At 40.2% G+C, this 10,629-nt stretch overlaps 1 protein-coding gene across 3 annotated transcripts in view; it reads right to left on the minus strand.

The window, feature by feature from the left end:
- Positions 1 to 9,837, minus strand: part of gng12a (guanine nucleotide binding protein (G protein), gamma 12a) — a 28,689-nt gene extending 18,852 nt beyond the window's left edge. The window contains exon 1 of one of the 3 annotated variants that reach the window (XM_020650398.3): positions 9,660 to 9,837. The gene's annotated coding sequence lies outside the window, so the exon portion shown is untranslated. Of the gene's footprint in view, positions 1 to 7,656; positions 7,888 to 9,487 lie in introns of those variants that run through there. The other 2 variants (XM_020650390.3, XM_065953808.1) reach the window with 2 other exon arrangements.
- Between the last annotated feature and the right edge of the window lie 792 nt (positions 9,838 to 10,629).

Genomic DNA, 10,629 nt, shown 5'->3' on the forward strand with positions numbered 1-10,629 from the left:
TTCTGTATGAACTACAGAAGTAAACTCCTACCAGATATGGGTTAGATATCTGTTCACCGTGCTAGTTTACATCCAGGTAGTAGAGCAAGAGGAGAAGGCCCAATAACTTCTACAGCGAGTCTATGGCTACATTTAGGTGCGGCTGAGTAGCTTGACTTCATCCGTTGACCAGCATTGAGTGTGAAGATATAAAAACTAACTTTAACAAGTTAGTGTAACTATCTAATAACTTTTAAACATTTAATCATCCAATTGGCTATAGTCGCACACATCCCTAGCCATAATCTTACATCATCTCTGCAGAATGAAATCCTGTAACACATTTTTTGCTAACTTTACGGATAGATTTTGAGATATTTCTGAGTATAATCTGAACTTTTGATTACATGGTGTCACTTGATGAAAGTCAGTGACATCAGTGAAATCATGAGGCTTCATCCTCCATGCTCAACCAACAACGGTGGAAAAATATCACAGCATCCCATCCACCTATGTTCCAGATATTTCCAGACCTGAGTGGTGGACAGACTGAGTGCAAACTTTCCCTCTTTAGTCTCAGAGAATGAGGTCAGAATGTCGTGATTGCCAAAAATTCCCCCAATAAAAAGAGGAAAGAACCGTGAAGTCACTAAAGATGTTGTATCATGCAGCATTCAATGTGACATCACCAGTCACAAGTACCTTTGGGTTTCTTTTCAAAACATCTGTAGATTTCCAGAGAGAGAGAGAGAGAGAGAGAGAGCGAGAGAGAGAGAGAGAGAGAGAGAGAGAGAGAGAGAGAGAGAGAGAGAGAGAGGATGACTGAGGGAATTGGAGATTAAATCAAAACCCTGCACTTTAAGAATTTTAAACTGTTTCACACTTCTGGTATATTTCTGAGGGAGTGCAAATCAAAAGTTATTAAATTAAAGGACATTAATCCACTGATTACATTATGTACTTTTACACAGAAGGCATAACATTTAAATTATCAAACTCGGTTTAAATACACCAACAACCTATCTGTATAAAGGCATAGTCTAAGACAGACTCTTAGACAGACGCATTGACTTACACACAGCCAGATTGGCTTACAGAACCCCTCAACTACACACACATGCAAACGCACACACATTCACAAAGGGGTCTGACTTACTATTAATCAGAAGCCACATGAATGGCTGCTCCTCCCTCCCACCATTGTGACTGAGTTCATCTAACAGTTTCAAAGACATGTCCGCTGGAGGAAGAGGCTCACCCTGTGGGTCACAGCGAGGCCACTTCCTCTGCAGCCCACCTCAAAACCTTCAGAAATTACGTCTGTCTGTCTCCTCCTCATCCTCCCTTCATCTCCGTTTACTTCCTCTCTTTTCATGCTCCATCCATTTCCCTGCTCCAGAGGTCACCAAGTCCACCCATCTCTTTTATATTGGCAGTTTCAGCCAAGTGTAAGGTTTTAACTTTCGGAAAGAAAGGAAAAGGGCCTCTTTATGTTTGCAATTATTAGACTTCTAAATTGCTCCTAACATCAGAATCGGTATTAGCCCTGATTTTTCAATCAGTGCCTCACTATTTTATAGAGGTTAACACACAAAAACATGCTCTGCTAGAGTCTTTCTGCAATTTGCTTGGATTCTTCCAGACAAAAAGTATACTGTGACTTTAACATACAGCAATGTGTGCAAGTAGAGATATAATCATATTTTGCAAATTGAGTATTTTTTTATGTCTGCAGACTCCGAGCCTGACTGCTGTGCAACAAAATCAGATAACTGTCTTACCCCAATAAGGAGTCTGTGCAGGGGGAACATTGCCTGTTTGTTACAGTTCAGAGAGGTAATCTGCACAAGGAGCCACTGTATAAGAAGCACACCAGGATAAAATGTGAGGCCTTGTTCCACGCGCACCAGAAAAGAGTAAATGACTCTATAAATCATAGCCAAACAAAGCTTTAGAGCTCTTTAAACGCGAGTCCATTTGACAGAGCGTGAATGCAGCACCTGATTTCAAAAACTAAGGAGGCAGAGACTTTAGACGATGGGACAGGCAGTGATTGTGAAAGTTTTGAACACCTGGTTCTGCTTGTTTTTGAACAGAGGCGCGTAGTGTAGCGTAAGACAAAAACTTTGGGGCCCCAGGAGTTAAAAAAAAAAGGGCTTCTTCTCAAACACCAACATGTGTGCGCAGAGACACTTGTGGATTTAACTTCTATGCCACAGGTGTCGAATTAGTTTTGTCCTCACAAGACCTCAGCAAGGAAACACACACGCACACACACACACACATACACACATAGGCCTTTGTTTGGGATGCCAGAAGTCTTCTCCATAGGCTCATCAAGGGCATTAAAGAAATGAAAATCCATCAAAGTCACACTGTTTCTCCAGCCTGCCTACACACACACACCACACACACTACTGAATTACTCTAAGCTTCATGAATGATTTATTTGTAACTGAATGCTTTAAGATGGATATGCATGCTTCTGCTGCATCTTAAACTTTCCTCCAGTTGTTTAAAAAGCTGCTGATATAATGCTGCACACAGTCATCAGACAAGTATTCAGGATTTGTATTACTTCAAGTAAAATCCACTCCTATTCCCCCTTTACCTGTCTGACAGGAAGTCTCTTTACTGTATGCAGACTGGAGTCTCTTCCACCACTGAACAGGATGTGCCCATATTTGGGCGTCAGTCTTATGGAATCTCCTGTATGTCTAAGGAAGTAACATAAGCGAGGAGCGTTTGTGTCCTCACCAAAGGTGTGTCTTCCTGTGAGTGGGAGTACTTCAAAGCTCTTCACTCAATCAGACAGGACAGAAACTCAAAATTCCACCACTCACTAGAGTTTGAGAAACGAGGTGATCACATGTGCAAACACTCATATTAGGGTTTAACTTCTGCTCAATGGAGTGACTGCATGAATGGATGTTGACAGCCTACATGATGGGTTTAATTACAATTAAGAGGACATTATGAGGACAAAACAAAAAATAAAAATAAAAACATTTTGACTCACTGTCAGCTAAAATGTGAGGGTATAATCCTTTTTTGATTTATTGGAGGAGAAAGTAGAGTAGTAAAGAAGCTGCATATTTCCAGAAGACAAAACATTTCAGGTTTAAGCACTTTTACACACATGCACATGAAGTAACAAAAATGTAATATGATAGGTTCAATGGACATCATCTGCTATCTCTATTAAGCATCATAACAGAAAATATAATTTTAAATGGACTGCAGTAATCAGTTTTTATTGGCTTTAATGGTTCTCAAACATTTTTGTTTGGTTCTTTGGCTTTGCTCATGATCAGAAATGATGTGAACCATTGTTCCTTTATTTCTGTTCTGGAGTATTCTCTGATTGTATTTCTCACCTAGGTTATCAAAGATTAAGTTCAGCGTTTAAGTAGGAGTATATCAGTGTTGGAACTGCTAACCCTAACCCTAGCTACTAATAGTGGATGGTACAGACAGAAGCTCACCCGTCGGTCCATGTGTGTTAATGTGTTAATACAACTCTGCTTGTGTTGGTTACTGTACACTTCCCTTTTAAAAATCCAGAGGGACTAGGGTTCCTCTAATGAGGTGAACACACACACACACACACAACCTGAGCCGTCTGACAGGACATATAGCTGACTACCAACTCAGGTGGCAGTAAAGGACCTCTTTCACACACACATACACACACACATACACTCACACACATACACTCACATGTCATATCTCTCCTCTTACTGTATGCTTGCCTCTCCATTGCAGTGCCAAAGTGACACATGGTGCACGTGTGAAAAAGTGAGAGCAAGAAGAGAAAAAGGGATCATGATGGAAGAGGGACAAATGTCAACACTTTCACGTCGATTAAAGTCCAAACATGAAACAAAACTAAAGACTCTAGTCAATAGTTCCCTTGTTAAAGAGGGAATACTGAGCCATTTTGAACCAGACAGTAAGTATAGTTTAGCTGGATGCAGTCAGATTGCACCACCATGTGGCAGAAATAAATTACTACAGATTATTTAACCACCTCAAGATTCAAAAGTCTTTGTTTCAGAGCAGATTTTTATGATCGTCTCAAATGTTACCTAACCCTTCAGAGCATAAAACTATTTATAAGATTTGTAAACCGTCCAAAGTTTTCACAGAGCAGCACTGTGTTTTCTTGTTGGACACTTTCTGGGAGTGATGACTCTTAATTGTGTAAATAAATTAAAAAACACACACACAGAGCTCTCAAAGCAGGAACCATAAAATGTGCTCCAAGGCCTGACATTCAGTGAGACACTATTCATTTGTGTTAACAGCTAGCTCCCAAACATCATCAGCTCCTGTGACATTACAATTAGAGGAGGAAGCAAAAGCACCAGACCACAGGCAGAGATGTGCACCCTCTTCTCTGCTGATCCATCCAAGGATATTCACAAGTTTGGTTTATGAAAGGTTTTCAATAACCCGCTGCTATGAGTTGGCAGCATGTTGATCCTAACCCGACCAAACACCACAACAAATAGGAAATATCCATCGTGCATGGAAAACATTTTGTCACTATGACCAAGACAATCCCAGGTGTTCAAATGATTTTATACAAATAGAAAAATGTCTGTCACCTGTGCTTCAATGGAAACACCAAATGTGGAAACAAGCAGCAGGCTGTCATATTTAGAACATTTTCTATTTCAGATGTTTGTGAAACCAGACATTTTTAATTTGTCTTCTATTTAAACTTGACGGGGGATTCCTTCTCATTCTTTGATTATTGTCAGTATAGAAGAAACTTTTCTTCATGACTGAATCCAGATCAGGCCTTTGAAAAGAGTTTACTCAATGCCGACTTTTAAAAGATTCAGACTGATCCTTGTCGTCCCTCAAAGTAATTACCTCACAGATATTCAGTATATCCATGAGGGCAGATTCAGTGCCATGTTTTTCTTTGAGTTACAGGTAAAAAGTCACCTTTTCTATGAAGCCTTACATGAATCAATGAGTTGTTAGCTGTTAGGCTCAACAAAGAAACCTGACAGTTGGGGGCGCTGATGGCCTAGCCGTCAGGCCCCAAGCGCCCCAAGCGTCTATAGTCCTCCAACAGGCGCCCGGATTCAAGTTCCACCTTGTTGTCTTTTCTCCCTTTCCTGCATGTCATTACTAACTCCCTCTCCCTGGTTCACATGCTCAATCCACTGTTCTATCCTAATAAAGGCAAAGAAAATAAATCTTTAAAAAAGACAGTTTGGTTTTAAGGTTTCATTATGCAATTAGTACCCATAAAAAATATATATATATACAGTATAATATCATTGAATTATGCATTTTAAAAGTTTAGTTTGACTCTGCACCTGTCAAATTAAATCCAAACAATAACAAAATAGTAAACCTCTTAAAGTAACTTTATGTAGAAACAGAAACAGAACGCTAAATATTCAAACTCTTCAAAAATTATAGATATTTAAAAGTGTGTTATCCTTCAAAGAGACACTTGGTGATTTCTGTGTTGGCTCCTAACATGCTATCAGAGCAATGTAAAGTGACTGTGAGTCACAACAAAGCATCCATATATAAAGACTATAAGAGAGTTATTGCTTAAAATTACCTTACTTTATCCTCTGAAGTCAGTGTACACAACCCCAACTTGAACAAAATGAGAAACAACCCATGACACTTTGCAGCCTATGAACTGAAAGCCCTTCACTCAGCCAGTATTTGATAATAAGGATACAGTTGTAAGTCAGTTCTAATGAATACATCAAAGATTGATCTGATGGGGCTTCTTCAGCTTGATGGTTGAGACAGATGGCAACTGAAGCTCATTAACAAAACTTTAAGAAACCATCATGAAATGAAAATGAGGGCTTTAAGACAAGCTTTGTAGCTGCAGTGAGGAAGTCATGGTAAATAAAGCATTCCTTGGATTCTCCTCCCACGTGGAGGTTTAGGTGCTCATGTTTGGGTGGAGACCTCTTTGTCCGCCAACAGTCATCTCCACTCAGACTGACAAACACGAGAGTCTGTTACGCCACCTTTGTGACCTATCTGAGATGGTTCCTATGACAACACTTCCTGCTTGGCCTTGACACACGTGTACATCTGAATCTGATGCTGTCTTGACCTGAATATGAGCACTGACAGCGCCTTACTTCCTGAAGCCTGCAGTGAAAATGAAACGTCATCTTTACCTGTGTTTACACGTTTGAGTAACTTTAATGTCTGATTAATGTGGCATTAAGATAAAAAAAATGAATGTGAAAATGTTTTCGCAATAGAAGCAGATAAGTGACTTTCGTCTATTTGGAGGCAAAACAATCAGGATGTAGTTAAGTTTGGTATTTTGTGAAAGCAAGTGATTCTGCTGCCAAACCAACAGATGGGTGTGTCTGTGTATCCGCAGTGTCACCACAGCTCCTCTCCTCACATCTGCCCCCGCGCAGGGTGGAATTTAACAAACCACTGTAGGCTGGGCCATGTGACTACACACACACACAGACTCTCACACTCACACACACACACTACATTATCTATCAATAGGTCAGTTATTTTCTCTGTTTGTTTGAATGTTTGTTTTGTCTATAAGAGGGCAGAACTAATAAAGTCATAGGATCATCAAGTCCTTATGATCGCTTTAGAGGTGTAGTTTTCATCTTTGACAAAAAAAATCTATCAATGAAAATTGTGATCAATTCATTTCCTGACAATTTTTTGCGAGATAGCACTGATTAGTTAAGAATGACCGCCTTTTATTTAAAAAAATAATAAATAATGTATCATCTAAAAAAATACCATTATCATAGGATTACATCGTCAAACTGTTTGTTTTATCAAACCAAACATTTAAAACGTTTTTTTCTTTTTTACAAATTCACAGTGATTAATCCAACTAATAGAGCCTGACCAACACGGTATTTTAGAGACCAATACCGATACAACGAATTCAGTGATTACATATATTGCTGATGCAGTGAATGATTTTAGCTGAAATGAAAATGTCCCTTTTCCAGTACAGGATCAAACACGAAACACAAAAGACAAAAGGTTATCAGAGAGCTGCTCTCTTGAACACATGACTATTGATGAATATTTAACATCATGACAGGCGAATCAAGTGTGAGATACCGTGTGCATCTCACGCTGCTGCAAGAACGGTAAATAGTCGCACAAAGATTACTTCCTGCAATATTTGTACTTACACAATATTGTCTTTTAGCAGAAAAAATGCACACCAATCCCAGTATGTCTGTGATAAGCCTACATCAGTGAATAATGTTTAACATATATATTAAAGTTGCTGATACGCTTTCTTTTAATGAACTGATGTGATTAATTGGTCTATGACTCATTGCTTTAGCAGTGAACAGGTTGTGTTTTAATAAGTATGTGGTTGTATGTGGTTATATTATTACAATAAGAGTCAGAAACAGAGAGAAGTATGAGTGTAAGGAGGTAGAAACATACACTTGATGTACTTTAAGAGACATATATCTGAGTGGTGTTTTACATTTTAGAAAATATGTGAATCATTCGGTTTATAGATAGGAAGTAGTATGAATCCTTAAGATAATCAAGCAAGCTGACACAGGCAGGTACAAACACACCTACTCAGGCTTCAACAAACTGTCAAGAGCAGCAGGGGAATCCACAGACGCTCATGCACACACAGAGAGCTATGAGGAAACAGATCCTGACCTTCATCTTCCTCCTCGCTGCTTGTCAAGAAGTTGCCGAAAGAGCTGCAGATCGAGTCTGGCAGCATTCTGAGTCAGAGGAGATACACACTGCTTCCAGAGCAGCCTGTTATTTTTCCCATACGGTATTACAGCATTGGTTATAGCTGCTTGTTCAACTTCCTATCCCAATGTGATCCCAATCGTTCATCCAATGCTCCACAGGTTAAACTCACATGGAGAAGGAGGAACGAGATTCAAATCAATCCAACCTTAAATAACAAGCCGTGCTGGGAGTTCCCAAACCATATGCTTGTTTTTTAATCTAATCCTTTGCCTCGAGGCAGACATTGTTCCCATTCCACCCACAACCCCCTCCTCCTGTTACTAATCAATTTATATGCATCACACGTCACTTTCAATCCTGCCAGCTATCAAAGCCAACCTATTCCCACAACTCAAAATTCAGCCAATAGTTTTAAACAGAGAATACCTTTCCTGTTGGAGGTCACTTTTTTAGCTCCTCATTAAACACAGATCAGAATAAATTCATAATTTGCGACAAGGGTACGAAAAGTTCTTGTGGAATAATACAGGGATTCTAGTGTTTGTTGCAGCCAAAGCCTTAGCCGTAAAACATCTACGTATTGACTGGCATACTTGCCAACACCTGATGCTGGAAGAGGAGCTATACTGGTTTTAAAAATCGGTATTGGTGTAAGTGTTGTCTAATTCTAATCCTGATACTAATAGCGATACCAATTTTGGTAGCTTTCTGATCTCAGATTGCACCATGTTGATGATGTTTCCCTTTGTGACATTATAATTGACCTGGAACCCCTGCTGGGAGAAGCACTGGATCCATGTACTGACTGCCGTACTTGCCAATAAGATACCAAAATTCAAAGAGGTGTCACCCGTCAATATGGATACAGGTATCAAATCGATATCAGTGTCAGTATGGGGGGCCAATACTGGTACCAGTATCCTATCAAATCTCATCACAAGCACACGTCTGTCGATTAAAGTATCCTGTTGAGTCCCAATCGTCATTGGGAAAACACAGACACAAATTCTGACGCACTTCCTTTCAAATAATACTCAACGTATGTTATAGCAGACCTAACCTCTGTCATTGCCTAAAATGCAGGAAGTGTTTAATCCTCAGCTTTCAGTAAGTATGGCGCGACCCACTCATGTTGATGGGCCTCGAGAGGAGGCTTTGATGGCGGTGAACGGGGTACTAATGAGTCTGCCTTATCAATGGTCGGTCTGTATTCTGTCCTCCTAATGGCCAGGGGAACATCAACAGCACTGTTGATGTTCCATGTAAACATCTTCCCTGTGTGGGGCCCTCCACTTCAACCATCTCACCCAGGTCATCATCTCATTGGTTCATGTTGGGCTGCACTGGCACTGTTGCAAGCGATTACCTGTTGCATAATGTGAAGGAAGTGGCTGGTTTACATTTCTGTGAAAGTGTTATTCAGCGCTGCAATAATAAGTTTTGCTTTCCAGAATAAGTCATTATGTGCAAACACAGTAGGTGGGGCCTGTGGGGAATAATCAGGGCAGAAGGCCCAGGCAGGCACTGTGCTGCTCAGCAAACCTTGAGCTCCAGCTATCACCTGTTGAACATTCATGAAGACGTGACACCCATATAAAATGTGCGAGGTCACTGGAGTCTCACTATAGGAAAAATGAAACAGGTTAAAATGTGCGGTGGTGTCACTTCAGTGTTGCATAAACGGATGGAGGCTGTGAGAGCAGATACACTCAATATGTCTGAGACCAAACTGTTGCTTCAGGTAGATGTCAGCTGTTAGTGTGACAGGTTATCGACACAGTCTTACCTGACCGGGGAAACGAACAGTCAGGTCTAGCCGTGTCTCCTTTCACTGAAGCCGAACTGTATCCGTCAACAGACTGGGAGGAGACCTTTCCCTCTGCTCTGTCGCTCACAGCGCAATGTCACAACTCCCCTAACGTGTTTAAACCATAAAAACAGATCTGCTTGGACCTCACCGAGACTTTCAAGCTGCCGAGTCGCACCGCTTTCACTTTCCGCTGACGGCTGGTGTTAATGTTTAATTTTCGTTTACTTTTTTTTTTTTTTTTTTTTTCCCCTTCCTTCCTCACTACGACCAGTCCCCCCTCTCTCCACTCCTTTTCCACCTCCGCTTGTGCTCTTGCGCGAGTCGACGACAACAGCCGAGTGGAGCCGAGTGGGAGGCGGAACAACAGGCGGATACTCACGAGCGTCAGGTACGCTACATTAAAAAATACAACATCCGGACGAGACTTTCATAATAATACTGCTGCTGACTTTTTGGAAGTCGAAGTGGATATGCTAATTCACTCTGCTCGTATTTTAAATCAACAAGAACATTTAAAACGTTTAAAACATTTATAATAATTGTTATAATTTCCTTTTCAAAGCTGAAGAGTAGAATTGTTTATTATTCTAAGTAGCGTATATTTTTTTCCCCATTTTAGTGTTATTGTATTGTTCATATTGTTGTACTGTAAGTGATGCAGATATTAGATTTTCTTAAACTATAATAATGAGTTGCTATATTACAGAACTATCCTGCTCTACAGCCTATGTGGGTTTTCTTTTATCCAACGTAGTATAGCTCAACTTTTTAATATAGCCACTTCTCTGGGGAACACTTTCAACATACAGTAGATGGCTCTTTATTTCTCTAGTCTACACACACTAGGCTAATTGCGGCACAATGCAACTTCAAAACAGTCGGCGCTTTAGCCTTTATATAGGCTATTATTTACACAGCTTGCCTTGTAAAATGTAGCCTAAGTAGCCAATCCTTGCTCTTGTATAGTTGATATTTTGGCCTATATCCAATTAGGCTAATTATGTTCCTTTGCTGCACCACCATAATGTTCCCTCTCATCTCTCATTTAGCCAACTTTTCAATCGGTGTATCCAAACCCTTCGAGCGAAAAATAAGAAATAGAACCCAAACATCGCTTA

This window comes from Labrus bergylta, chromosome 4, assembly GCF_963930695.1.
Source record: "Labrus bergylta chromosome 4, fLabBer1.1, whole genome shotgun sequence".
Lineage (NCBI taxonomy): Eukaryota > Metazoa > Chordata > Actinopteri > Labriformes > Labridae > Labrus > Labrus bergylta.